The 13,414-nt window shown below is 44.7% G+C and overlaps 1 long non-coding RNA gene across 1 annotated transcript; it reads left to right on the top strand.

Moving 5' to 3' along the window:
* The first annotated feature begins 1,579 nt into the window (after nucleotides 1-1,579).
* LOC120968533 (uncharacterized) lies at nucleotides 1,580-3,761 on the top strand. Its single transcript, XR_005763072.2, has 2 exons — nucleotides 1,580-2,468; nucleotides 3,095-3,761. It is a non-coding gene; the product is annotated as an uncharacterized lncRNA (long non-coding RNA).
* The last annotated feature ends 9,653 nt before the right edge of the window (nucleotides 3,762-13,414 follow it).

Here is a 13,414-nt window from a genome sequence, read left to right as displayed (position 1 = left end):
CTCTTGTTCCTACCTTTGTTGGTTGGACGCAGCAACGACGAACTTGCATCATTACCTTGTTGAAGGCGTTGTCTACTACTTGTGTTGTTGTACTGGTCTTCATTGACTGATCTCGGCAACCATGATGAAAATCCCTGTCTTGGCCGTCTTTGGTCGGACATGATGACGATGGCACAAGGGCGTTTATTCTTTCTTGAAGGCGTTGTTGCGGAAGAAGTCGACTTAGTCGTAGGTGTTTCTTTCATATCTTGTAATGGTTCATGCAATGGTTGCCTTTAGTCTGTACTCTGCTTAGTTTCTAAAAAAATTGGCTGTATGCATCGCTCGATGCAGAGGCCGGGGGCTATCCTCCTTTTCAAAAAAAATCAAAATTTTCAACCATCCCCATGCCATGTGCATATAGAAAACTACTCACACATATATTGAAGAAACATTAGAAATAACATAGGAATGGTGATGATGTGGTGGTTCATGAAATGGAAGGAGGTGAATAATAGCGAGCTAATCTGCTCCGAAGGTTGGAGGTGTGCTAGGTATTTAGGGTGATGAAGGACTCTCCTACAAAGTGGAATCGGTGGCTCCTTAGGCGGGCAGGCTATGAAGTCAAGTCAGTAGCCCAGTTATGCCGCCTAGGCCCCTGGGCCTCTGTCGGATGACCCACTTTCTCCTCCCTCTGAAATATTCTAGTATGTTCAATTTCTAGTAAAATTGATGTTTCATGTACTTCGACAGATAAAACATGGTTTATCATCAAAATGGTGTCAGTAACACACTTTTAATTCATACATCAATAAATTGAGTAAATCCTCATAAATAAATAAATCAATCAAAATGATGATTTGTTCTTGACATACCATTTGTTTGCCATTTAAGAAAAATAAAACAAATGCTTTCATAAGCATGTACACCATCATATAGGTGAGCTCTTTTGTATTGGCGCTCGTTCATTTTATTGACTCACTAATACCATAGCTCGTGTCGGATAATTTCCCTAGTATTGCACATTAATTTTGTACTAGTGCTTCTTAAAAATCTGTATTCATGTCCAATATTTGAGAGATATGTTCATGCGCATGCATGCTATTCGACCGTGTGCATTATTAGAAAGTAATGGACCCTGTAACAAAATTCTCTTCTTCTAATTGAAAGACAATGCTCCTGTCAATTTCTCAAAAATAATAATTAGAAAGTAATTGAATATCTCTACTCCTAATGTCTGAGTTGGTTGAATAGTACGGTTTATTTTCGTCCCACCACTTTCAACCGTTTTATTTTGTTGGTTTTTTTCGTCCCTCCCCCCACCCCACCGGTTTAGTTTTACGTCACCCTCTCACACAACGAAAAAAATCTGAACGGATCAGAACTTTCCATGTTTCGCGTCACCGGTTTAGTAATGCCTTTATGTGTTGCCGCTCTGTGGATCAAACTCCCTCGCCTCGCTCCGTCCCACGTATCTCTATTCACGCATGAAAACATGAAACTTTTTATCACCTTCCTTTCCTATTTGTTCTCTACCAAATCAAGATAGAGCCTCCCCTAGAGAAAACAAACGCCCCACCCCTTTTCTAACTCCCGAGCGAGGGTATCCTGCTCGCGCGCACGCCGCTGCCGCCGTCCTTCCACTAGCCGAGACCTCCCTCCCCTATGGAGACCAACGTGCAGTTGTGTGTTGGGACCGACACTATCGTCGCCAAGCCGGAGATCAAGAAGCTGTAGTCCAGCATCCAGGCGCGGGCGGGCCCCAAGATTGCAGGGTGCCGCGTGATCAAGGTGGAGGCGCACCAGATCCCGGAGCACCCGCGCCCGTGCTGCGTAGCCCTGGTCGGCGACGCGGCGGGGTACGTGACCGTGACCCGGTGCTCCGGTGAGGGCATCTACCTCACGGCCAAGTCCGGGCAGCTTTGCGTGTAGGCGATGAGCGATGGCCAAGGAACGGCGGCTGAAGATCGTGGTGGCGGAGGCCGGGATCAGGCGCGGGTACCTGCGGCGGTGGGACGATGAGTTCATGCTGACGTTCAGAATCTTGGACGCGAGACGCTGGTGGTCGGCTGGGGCGGACGTTCGACTGCCACCTGCACAAGCGGATGGTGCCTGGCGAGCCGTGGGCCGACCTCCAGCTGGTGTGGCGCACCACAGGCAGCATGGTTCGATACAACATCCTCGGCAAGGAGGCCCAGCGGCTCCAGCAGCTCGAGTTGCTGCGGGCTTAGAAAAATTCCTTCCATTCTCTTTCTGCAGACCGCCGATACAGTACTGAATAATGAGGTGAACCACCAGTCCACCATGGAGCACCATTTGATCTGCGGCTGCTACTTTGCAATCTTTGCAACCAGTCTTCCCTGCGAAATGACCGACTTGCCACACAAGTCGTGCTCGTGCTGACATGGCGCTGCCGCTGGTTAATTCCTTGTGTTGGAGAGGCCTAGAAGTTGGGCATCTACAGCTGCTTGTCAGTCTGAACTCTGAAGGTAATGGTCTGATGTTTTCTAAAATACTATTGACTGATCACAACATATTCAATCATTGGAAACCTGCACTTCTCTTGTTTTCTTGAACTGGTGTTAACCATCATTCTTTGACGTGATTACTGTGTTTTTCTTGTTTGAGAAAATAATATTATTTAAGAAAATCTTGCTATCTAAATGCCACTTGGGGGCACCTGAAATTATACTAACTTGCTGGAGCCTAGAACTAAACTATTAAGGTCCATATGTACTTGTAGACAGATCACGTTCTTCACATCCTTTGATGTCAAATTGTAAGGGTATTTAAATCCCTAGGAACACTTATTCCTCTGCTATGTATTTCTTAGCTTGGTACATCTCTTGGTTGTTAAGAAATAGGTACAACATGCAACTAAATAGTTATTCATTTATTTTGATAGTATTTATTTGTGCACCTCTTGGATAGTGTTGTGATTTCCTAGAGCAGAAGATTATGAATTACATTCTCCTGCTGGGTATACATTTTAGGCATAATAGAGAAAAGGTTCTCACTGAAATTTGGTTGGAAAACTCAAAACACATTTTGCAAACTTATCAATAATTAATCAGTTGGTTATTTCTACCTTACAATGTTCACCGTTTGATTGAAGGTTGTTCTGACGAATGATATGAACACTTCTTTCAAGAGGATACACTGATAAGCAATGAAACCTGATTTTTCATATCTATGGAGGATCCTTCCCTATGAGCTGATATGATTAGTGGATATCTAAAATTAATGGATCATATATCAGTCGTCATATCTGAATGTGCATGCACGTGCACTATCAACAGCGAGGCCACAAACGATGCAGTGGCCTGGAGGCGGCCCTTGTCTGAATTGTTGTGGATATGCTGCACTTCACAGTGTTTTCTTCTACCACAGTAACATGAATATATGATCAATGTATCCATGAGGAATTGCAGGTTTTCGTCGCCACAAAGGTGCACACATATTGTTAAGGCATTGATGGTTTTGTAGCTTCAGCTATAAGACGACTAAGACAATTCTCAACTTTTATCTTAATTATAGTTGATCGGTACCAATATTTGTTTGGACAAGATGGTGACATTTTTCTACTTTTTACACTACATTCATACTCACGTAGATGGACATAGAGAAAATCTGCCTGGTGAAAATGTGCCTTTTAGTGGAGTGCATTTTCCCAGATATGTGTTCTTGTTGTATGGTAAACTAAACTTTTATTGTAACTTCTACCTATCCTTGACAATTGCAGAATATTTCCTCTGGAAAAAACCTTGATATGTTTCACATTAGCGCAAAGTTATTGTTGGCAGCACAGTAAACCTACACCCGATTAATGACATCCCTTATTTGGTTATTGTTGTTGGACAATTTTTCTTATTTTGTTAGGATGCTCATCCTTACAGTTAGGTGGCGGCAAAGATTTTTTTAGTTCAGATTATAAGCTATCACATTATTGTTGGGGAACGTAGTAATTCAAAAAAAAATCTTACGATCACGCAAGATCTATCTAGGAGAAGCATAGCAACGAGAGGGGAGAATGTGTCCACGTACCCTCGTAGACCGAAAGCGGAAGTGTTTAGTAACACGGTTGATGTAGTCGAACGTCTTCGCGATCCAACCGATCCAAGTACCGAACGTACGGCACCTCGGCGTTCAGCACACGTTCAGCTCGATGACGTCCCTCGTGCTCTTGATCCAGTTGAGGCCGAGGGTGAGTTCCGTCAGCACGACGGCGTGGCGACGGTGCTGATGAAGTTACTAAACGATATGACCGAGGTGTGTAACTGTGGAGGAGGCACCACACACGGTTAAGAGAAACTTGTGTGTTCTAGGGTGCCCCCCTGCCCCGTTATATAAAGGAGGGAGGGGGAGGCCGGCCGGCCAATATAGGCGTGCCGGGAGAAGGGGAATCCTACTAGGACTCCAAGTCCTAGTAGGTTTCCACCTAAAGGAGAAGGGGGAAGGAAGGGAGAGGGGGGCCGCGCCCCAACCCCTTGTTCAATTCGGACTGGGCTTGGGAGGGGTGCGCGCCACCTCCTGGCTGCTGCCTCTCCTTCCCACAAAGGCCCACTAAGGCCCATCAACTCCCCGGGAGGTTCCGGTAACCTCCCGATACTCCGGAAATTTTTTGAACTTCTCCGGAACCATTCCGATGTCCGAATATAGCCTTCCAATATATCAATCTTTATGTCTCAACCATTTCGAGACTCCTCGTCATGTCCGTGATCTCATCCGAGACTCCGAACAAACTTTGGTTCATCAAATCACATAACTCATAATACAAATCGTCATCGAACGTTAAGCGTGCGGACCCTACGGGTTCGAGAACTATGTAGACATGACCAAGACACATCTCTGGTCAATAACCAATAGCGGAACCTGGATGCTCATATTGGCTCCTACATATTCTACGAAGATCTTTATCGATCAAACCGCATAACAACATAAGTTGTTCCCTTTGTCATCGGTATGTTACTTGCCCGAGATTTGATCGTCGGTATCATCATACCTAGTTCAACCTCGTTACCGGCAACTCTCTTTACTCGTTCCGTAATGCATCATCCCGTAACTAACTCATTAGTCATATTGCTTGCAAGGCTTATAGTGACGAGCATTACCGAGAGGGCCCAGAGATACCTCTCTGTTACACGGGGTGACAAATCTTAATCTTGATCTATGCCAACCCAACAAACACCTTCGGAGACACCTGTAGAGCATATTTATAATCACCCAGTTACGTTGTGACGTTTGATAGCACACAAGGTGTTCCTCCGGTATTCGGGAGTTGCATAATCTCATAGTCTGAGGAACATGTATAAGTCATCAAGAAAGCAATAGCAATAAAACTAAACGATCATAATGCTAAGCTAACGGATGGGTCTTGTCCATCACATCATTCTCTAATGATGTGATCCCGTTCATCAAATGACAACACATGTCTACGGCTAGGAAACATAACCATCTTGGATAAACAAGCTAGTCAAGTAGAGGCATACTAGGGACACTCTGTTTGTCTATGTATTCACACATGTACTAAGTTTCCAGTTAATACAATTCTAACATGAATAATAAACATTTATAATGGTATAAGGAAATATAAATAACAACTTTATTATTGCCTCTAGGGCATATTTCCTTCAGTCTCCCACTTGCACTAGAGTCAATAATCTAGATTACATAGTAATGATTCTAACACCCATGGAGTCTTGGTGTTGATCATGTTTTGCTCGTGGAAGAGGCTTAGTCAACGGATCTGCAACATTCAGATCCGTATGTATTTTGCAAACTTCTATGTCTACCTCCTTGACTAGATCGCGGATGGAATTGAAGCGTCTCTTGATGTGCTTGGTTCTCTTGTGAAATCTGGATTCCTTCGCCAAGGATATTGCTCCAGTATTATCACAAAAGATTTTCATTGGACCCGATGCACTAGGTATGACACCTAGATCGGATATGAACCTCTACATCTAGACTCCTTCATTTGTTGCTTCCGAAGCAGCTATGTACTCCACTTCACACGTAGATCCCGCCACGACGCTCTGCTTGGAACCGCACCAACTGACAACTCCACCATTCAATATAAATACGTATCCGGTTTGCGACTTAGAGTCATCCGGATCAGTGTCAAAGCTTGCATCGATGTAACCATTTACGACGAGCTCTTTGTCACCTCCATACACGATAAACATATCCTTAGTCCTTTTCAGGTATTTCAGGATGTTCTTGACCGCTGTCTAGTGATCCACTCCTGGATTACTTTGGTACCTCCCTACTATACTTATAGCAAGGCACACATCAGGTCTGGTACACAGCATTGCATACATGATAGAACCTATGGCTAAAGCATAGGGAATGACTTTCATTTTCTCTCTATCTTCTACAGTGGTCAGTCATTGAGTCTCACTCAACTTCACACCTTCCAATACAGGCAAGAACCCTTTCTTTGACTGATCCATTTTGAACTTCTTCAAAATCTTATCAAGGTATGTGCTTTGTGAAAATCCAATTAAGCGTCTTGATCTATCTCTATAGGTCTTGATGCCCAATATGTAAGCAGCTTCACCGAGGCCTTTCATTGAAAAAATCTTATTCAAGTATCCTTTTATGCTATCCAGAAATTCCGTATCATTTCCGATCAACAATATGTCATCCACATATAATATCAGAAATGCTACAGAGCTCCCACTCACTTTCTTGTAAATACAGGCTTCTCCAATAGTCTGTATAAAACCATATGCTTTGATCACACTATCAAAGCGTATATTCCAACTCCAAGAGGCTTGCACCAGTCCATAAATGGATCGTTGGAGCTTGCACACTTTGTTAGCACCTTTTGGATCGACAAAACCTTTTGGTTGCATCATATACAACTCTTCTTTAAGATATCCATTAAGGAATGCAGTTTTGACATCCATTTGCCAAATTTCATAATCATAAAATGCAGCAATTGCTAACATGATTCGAACAGACTTAAGCATCGCTACGGGTGAGAAGGTCTCATCGTTGTCAACTCCTTGAACTTGTCGAAAACCTTTCGCAACAAGTCGAGCTTTGTAGACAGTAACATTACCGTCAGCGTCAGTCTTCTTCTTAAAGATTCATTTATTCTCTATGGCTTGCCGATCATCGGGCAAGTCAACCAAAGTCACTTTGTTCTCATACATGGATCCCATCTCAGATTTCATGGCCTCAAGCCATTTCGCGGAATCTGGGCTCATCATCGCTTCCTCATAGTTCGTAGGTTCGTCATGGTCTAGTAACATGACGTCCAAAATAGGATTACCGTACCACTCTGGTGCGGAACGTACTCTGGTTGACCTACGAAGTTTCATGATCATCATCATTAACTTCCTCACTAATTGGTGTAGGAATCACTGGAACTGATTTCTATGATGAACTACTTTCCAATTCGGGAGAAGGTACAATTACCTCATCAAGTTCTACTTTCCTCCCACTCACGTCTTTCGAGAGAAACTCCTTCTGTAGAAAGGATCCATTCTTAGCAACGAATATTTTGCCTACGGATCTGTGATAGAAGGTGTACCCAACAGTTTCCTTTGGATATCCTATGAAGACACATTTCTCCGATTTGGGTTCGAGCTTATCAGGTTGAAGCTTTTTCACATAAGCATTGCAGCCCCAAATTTTAAGAAACGACAACTTGGGTTTCTTGCCAAACCACAGTTCATATGGTGTCGTTTCAACGGATTTAGATGGTGCCCTATTTAACGTGAATGCAGCCGTCTCTGAAGCATAACCCCAAAACGATAGCGGTAAATCAGTAAGAGACATCATAGATCGCACCATATCTAATAAAGTGCGGTTACGACGTTCGGACACACCATTACGCTATGGTGTTTCGGGTGGCATGAGTTGCGAAACTATTCCGCATTGTTTCAAATGAAGACCAAACTCGTAACTCAAATATTCACCTTCACGATTAGATCGTAGAAACTTTATTTTCTTGTTACGATGATTTTCCACTTCACTCTGAAATTCTTTGAACTTTCCAAATGTTTCAGACTTATGTTTCATCAAGTAGATATACCCATATCTGCTGAAATCATCTGTGAAGGTCAGAAAATAACGATACCCGCCGCGAGTCTCAACACTCATCGGACCGCATACATCAGTATGTATTATTTCCAACAAGTCTGTTGCTCGCTCCATTGTTTCGGAGAACGGAGTCTTAGTCATCTTGCCCATGAGGCATGGTTCGCAAGCATCAAGTGATTCATAATCAAGTGATTCCAAAAGTCCATCAGCATGGAGTTTCTTCATGCGCTTTACACCAATATGACCTAAACGGCAGTGCCACAAATAAGTTGCACTATCATTATTAAACTTATATCTTTTGGCTTCAATACTATGAATATGTGTATCACTACTATCGAGATTCAACAAAAATAGACCACTCATCAAGGGTGCATGACCATAAAAGATATTACACATATAAATAGAACAACCACTCTGATTTAAATGAATAACCGTCTCGCATCAAACAAGATACAGATATAATGTTCATGCTTAACGCTGGCACCAAATAACAATTATTCAGGTCTAAAACTAATCCTGAAGGTAGATGTAGAGGTAGCGTGCCGACGGTGATCACATCGACTTTGGAACCATTTTGTGACACCCAAATTTTTATTTGGATTTTTTTTCAAAAGATTTTTTTTTGACTTGAGGGAGGTGATTTAATTTATTTTTTTAAAAGGACTCTCCCTTTCAAATATTTTTATGGCAAAGGTTTTATTTGGGTTCACCCAAGACTTGTCTTTGGTCTTGGAGGTTCTTGCTTTTTATTTGGACTCAAGACAAAATGCTTTTCACTTGGGAAAATACCTTTTGAAGATCTCTTTGAAATTTGCACTATGGCCTTTGGAATAATCTTTTACCACTGTCAACATTTCTCTCTTGCCATGGCCTTAGTGCAAATACTCTCTCCTAAACCTCCCCTCATCCTTGGATCATGTTTGGCATCTAATCCAGCAAGTTGAACCTCCCCTATGTTTATTTTCCATTTAAATCTTATTCAAACAAATTTCTGCCTTCTATTCTATCCATTGGTGATTTACAAAGGAACTCCATTTTCTGTTTTGATTTTTGCCCCCAAACCTTTTTCCCCTCCTAGTCCTTTGAACCCTCAACCAAGATCCATGAAGATCCACTGGTCTTCAGTTCAAAATTTTCAAACTACACTTGCTGCAAGTTTGGACCAGATTTGTCAAATTTGGTGAAATTCATTCAAAACTTTCTCCAAAAATTCCAAGTAAAATCAGGCAGCCTCTGGATGCATTGAGTTGTCACCTCACCAAGTTACAGCCCCAGAAAAATTTATCTCATAGCCAAATCTTTCTGTCGAACACCTGGAGTGCATTGTCAATGTCAAGTTTCAGTTAAGTTCAGAGAACATTGCAGTGCACTGTCGTTTTCTTCAGAACCCGACGTCGATCTCACCAGTGCCACTGTGTCGCCTTGCTCCCCGTCCCCTCCCTCTTGTTCCTGCACCGCACGAACGCATGGCACCTTGCGGACATCGGCGACGAGCAGCAGAAGGTGCGCCGCCCCGTGACCGACGCCAGCGGCGGCTTTGCGGCCGCCAGCGGGAGGCACGGCGCTGACGGCGCCACCCAGCGCCGCCCAAACCACCGGAACTCGTCGCGTGGCCTTCCACTCCCCCGAACGCGCTGCCAGCCTCGTCGTGAACCGCAGGGCGCGGAGTGCGCTCTCTGCCGCCGTCGAGCCCGTGCGGTCATCTCACCGTGGACCGACGCCATTACGCCAAGACCAACTCCGTTTAGCTGTGGAATGACACCCGTAACCTCCACTGATGCTGCCTGGCCACTCAAACCTCCTGCCAATCCACTGCATCGCCGTAATCGTTCGCCGGAGATTCTCCGTTCACGGCCACCCCGTCGATCCGCCTATAAATAGAGGCCCCGAGCTTCAACTCGAGCACCCACCATCCCTGCACTCTACCTAGAGCACGCCTAGCCACTGGAAGAGCCCCGAGGAGGTCTCCTTCCTCGACTCCGGCCGCCGCGACCCGCCACGGGATCCAGCTCGATTCGCCCCCGTGTGTGCACCTCCGCCTCCCTTCTCTTGCCAGTAGCTTCACTATGCATCCCTCCTTCTGACCCGCGCTTCAGTTCGAAGTTTGCAGCCCTCCACCGGAGTTCTCCATCCTCACCCGAGCCGCCGTCCGCCGGAGATAGTGTCGCCGTCGACGTGGTGCTCCCCGTTGGTCGAGCCCACCACCCACCGACGCGGAAGAACAAGCTGAAGCTCTTGTTACCCTCCGATCCTCCTGACTCGCCGTGGTTCGACGCCAGCGTCCACCGCAGTCTTCGGGCGCCGGCGAACTTTTCAAACCTGACATGTGGACCCCGCATGTCAGCCTCTGTCCTATTCTTTCGCGAACCGTTTTCTGTTGGCGCCTTCGGGCAAAATACGTTTCCTCTCTTTAGCAAACGCATTTCTTACCGAAGCGTTTTCTGGTTTCTCAGTTTAAACCCTGGAACTTTTTTGTTTCATTACAGATAAGTCCCTGGACAGAAAACTTTATAACTTTTTATTAAAAAGGGATTTTTGAGTGATTCTTTTTCTGACAGTCTTAAAATTTTGTCTAGTTTTTTATGAGATTTAATTGGAAAAAATTTGGAGAAGTTTCTGTGCACCCATTGGTTTTCACATTAGTGCCCGTTTTCGTGATTGCCGTAGGTTCCGGAAGAGGTGACGGAGCCGCGAACTTCGCCGAGCTAGACTCCGACTTCTCCGAACCAGGCAAGCATGTTTGAACATTTGATATGATAAGTGTTTTGCATGTTTGCTTGAAGGTTTGTGCGTGGCATATGAGTGTCGGTAAATACCTCGTTGCTTGTAAGGCAACTACCTGCTTGTTCCAAAGTTGCGATGATCTCTGATGAGAGATGGCCTAATCATGTGGTGACATGAAGGGCAGCAAGGTGGTATTGTTGTAGCATACCAGCCTTGCGTCATCCGACTTTCTCCGACGTTAACGTGGACGGAGTCACGTTATCGTTATTTCCCCCTTCCGTACTACCACATGTTTCATTTGCCAGGATGCGGTTTAGTAAGTTGGTAACCTCTTTCCGTGTACACACCAAACAGAGAGGCCGGGATGATGGTACCTTGGCCCAGGATTAAAGCCAGTCATCCGGTCAGGGGGCATGGGTGTTTCCGGTTGGGACCGAGAGGGGGGCACCCCCTTAGAGCGCGCGTATAGAAATTTGATCCCATGCTACGCGAGGTTGTAGCCTCCCCGTCTCAAGGTTTTTCTTGAACGTTGCCGAGGGTGATCCCTGGCTTCGGAAGGTTGAATTGGGTGTGTACTGGTTAGACGTGTTTCTTCCAAAACACCGTAGACGGAACTAGTCCCCGTGACTACGGAAATTCGTTGGCTGTGGTTAAGTACAAACTCTGCAGAGTCAATTCCTTCCAAGTCATCGTATCCATGATCAAGTAGTGTAATCAGTATATCCATGTCTATCCGCGTGGAAGACTTGTCCCCTGTGAACAAGCTCAAGTGGTAAATCTAGTTTGATTTTTATTCCTGTGGATGGACTAACCTTATATTTGTCTCGTGCTTGTGATAATTTATGTTCCCGAACTATTGAATTACTAAACTACAATATCAGCCGTTTATGCGACGTTGCGCAAACGTCCGACTGTGGCGTGTTCTTGTTTCTTACTTTAAATATAAGCCCTTTATGTGATGTCGCTCCGACGTCCGACTGTGGCACGCACTGCCTTTATTCTCTGTTATAAGCCATTTATGTGGTGTCGCCCCGACGCCCGACTGTGGCATTATTATTCTGCAGTTTCCGCTCGAGGAGTCATTCAGACACTCGTTTGGCACCAGTATTACTATTCTGCATTTTCCGCTCGAGGAGTCATTCAGACCCTCGTTTGGCACCAGTATTATTATTCTTGCAGTTTCCGCTCGAGGAGTCTTTCAGACACTCGTTTGGTACCAGTATTGCTATTCTGCAGTTTCCGCTCGAGGCGTCATTCAGACCCTCGTTTGGCACCCCGTATTTATTATCTCTATGTCTGAACGCACTGGTTAATTGTTCATATGCTTCATGTTTACATTTGTTATATCTTATGTCCGAACTGTCTTGCGAGTACTTTCATAGTACTCACCTGGCTTGTTGATTTGGCCAGATGTTGACGAAGGAGATCTCTTGGATGAAGAGTTTGATAGCGCGTCCGACGCCTAGAGGAGTCCCAATCAGTCCTGCACGATCGCGGATATTGGTCACTTGTTTTATATACGCTTCCGCCACCCGCATTAAGTCTCCTCGAGCTTCACTCCGACGCTCGAAGAGCTGTAGTCTTCAGGAGTCATACCACTCGCTTCGCGGTGATATTTCCACTACCGTCATTATCATAAGTTAGTAGGATGCCACCCTATCCGCTGTTTTGTTTTATCGGCATGCATGTAATAAATTGTTGGGCAGTCTCCGCTCAACCTTGTATTATATTTAGTACTCCTGGTATTTTCCTTCTGTGACCAAGAAATTGTCTATCAGTGAGAAGGAATTCTTCCTTACTGGTCCGTAAAAGGGATAGGTCTCTCAATAATTATTTTATTGAAAAACCGGTCGTGACACATTTCCCACGCGCATCGTCACCTCGTCCTTAGCCAATCTTCGCTTAATCCGTAGCCCCTGTTTCGAGTTGCAAATGTGAACCAGTATCAAATACCCAAGCGCTACTACGAGCATTAGTAAGGTACACATCAATAACATGTATATCAAATATACCTTTTACTTTGCCATCCTTCTTATCCGCCAAATACTTAGGGCAGTTCCGCTTCCAGTGACCAGTCCCTTTGTAGTAGAAGCACTCAGTCTCAGGCTTAGGTCTAGACTTGGGTTTCTTCACTTGACCAGCAACTTGCTTGCTATTCTTCTTGAAGTTCCCCTTCTTCCATTTTCCCTTTTTCTTCAAACTAGTGGTCTTGTTAACCATCAGCACTTGATGCTCCTTCTTGATTTCTACCTCCGCAGCCTTTAGCAGTGATTCAAGAACTCTGTCAATGACACTATCATCAGGAAGATTAACTCCCAGTTGAGTCAAGTGGTTGTGGTACCCAGACATTCTGAGTATATGTTCACTGACAGAACTATTCTCCTCCATCTTGCAGCTATAAAACTTATTGGAGACTTCATATCTCTCAACTCGGGCATTTGCTTGAAATATTAACTTCAACTCCTGGAACATCTCATATGCTCCATGACGTTCAAAACGTCGTTGAAGTCCCGATTCTAAGCCGTAAAGCATGGCACATTGAACTATCGAGTAGTCATCAACACGCGACTGCCAGGCATTCACAATGTCTGCAGTACTGGCGCGGGTGGTACACCTAGCGGTGCTTCCAGGACATAATTCTTCTGTGCAGCAATGAGGATAA

The sequence above is a fragment of the Aegilops tauschii genome, chromosome 7 (assembly GCF_002575655.3).
Source record: "Aegilops tauschii subsp. strangulata cultivar AL8/78 chromosome 7, Aet v6.0, whole genome shotgun sequence".
Classification (NCBI taxonomy): Eukaryota; Viridiplantae; Streptophyta; class Magnoliopsida; order Poales; family Poaceae; genus Aegilops; species Aegilops tauschii.
Note: the sequence above shows the minus strand (reverse complement) of the source record. Positions and strands in the feature narration are given on the sequence as shown.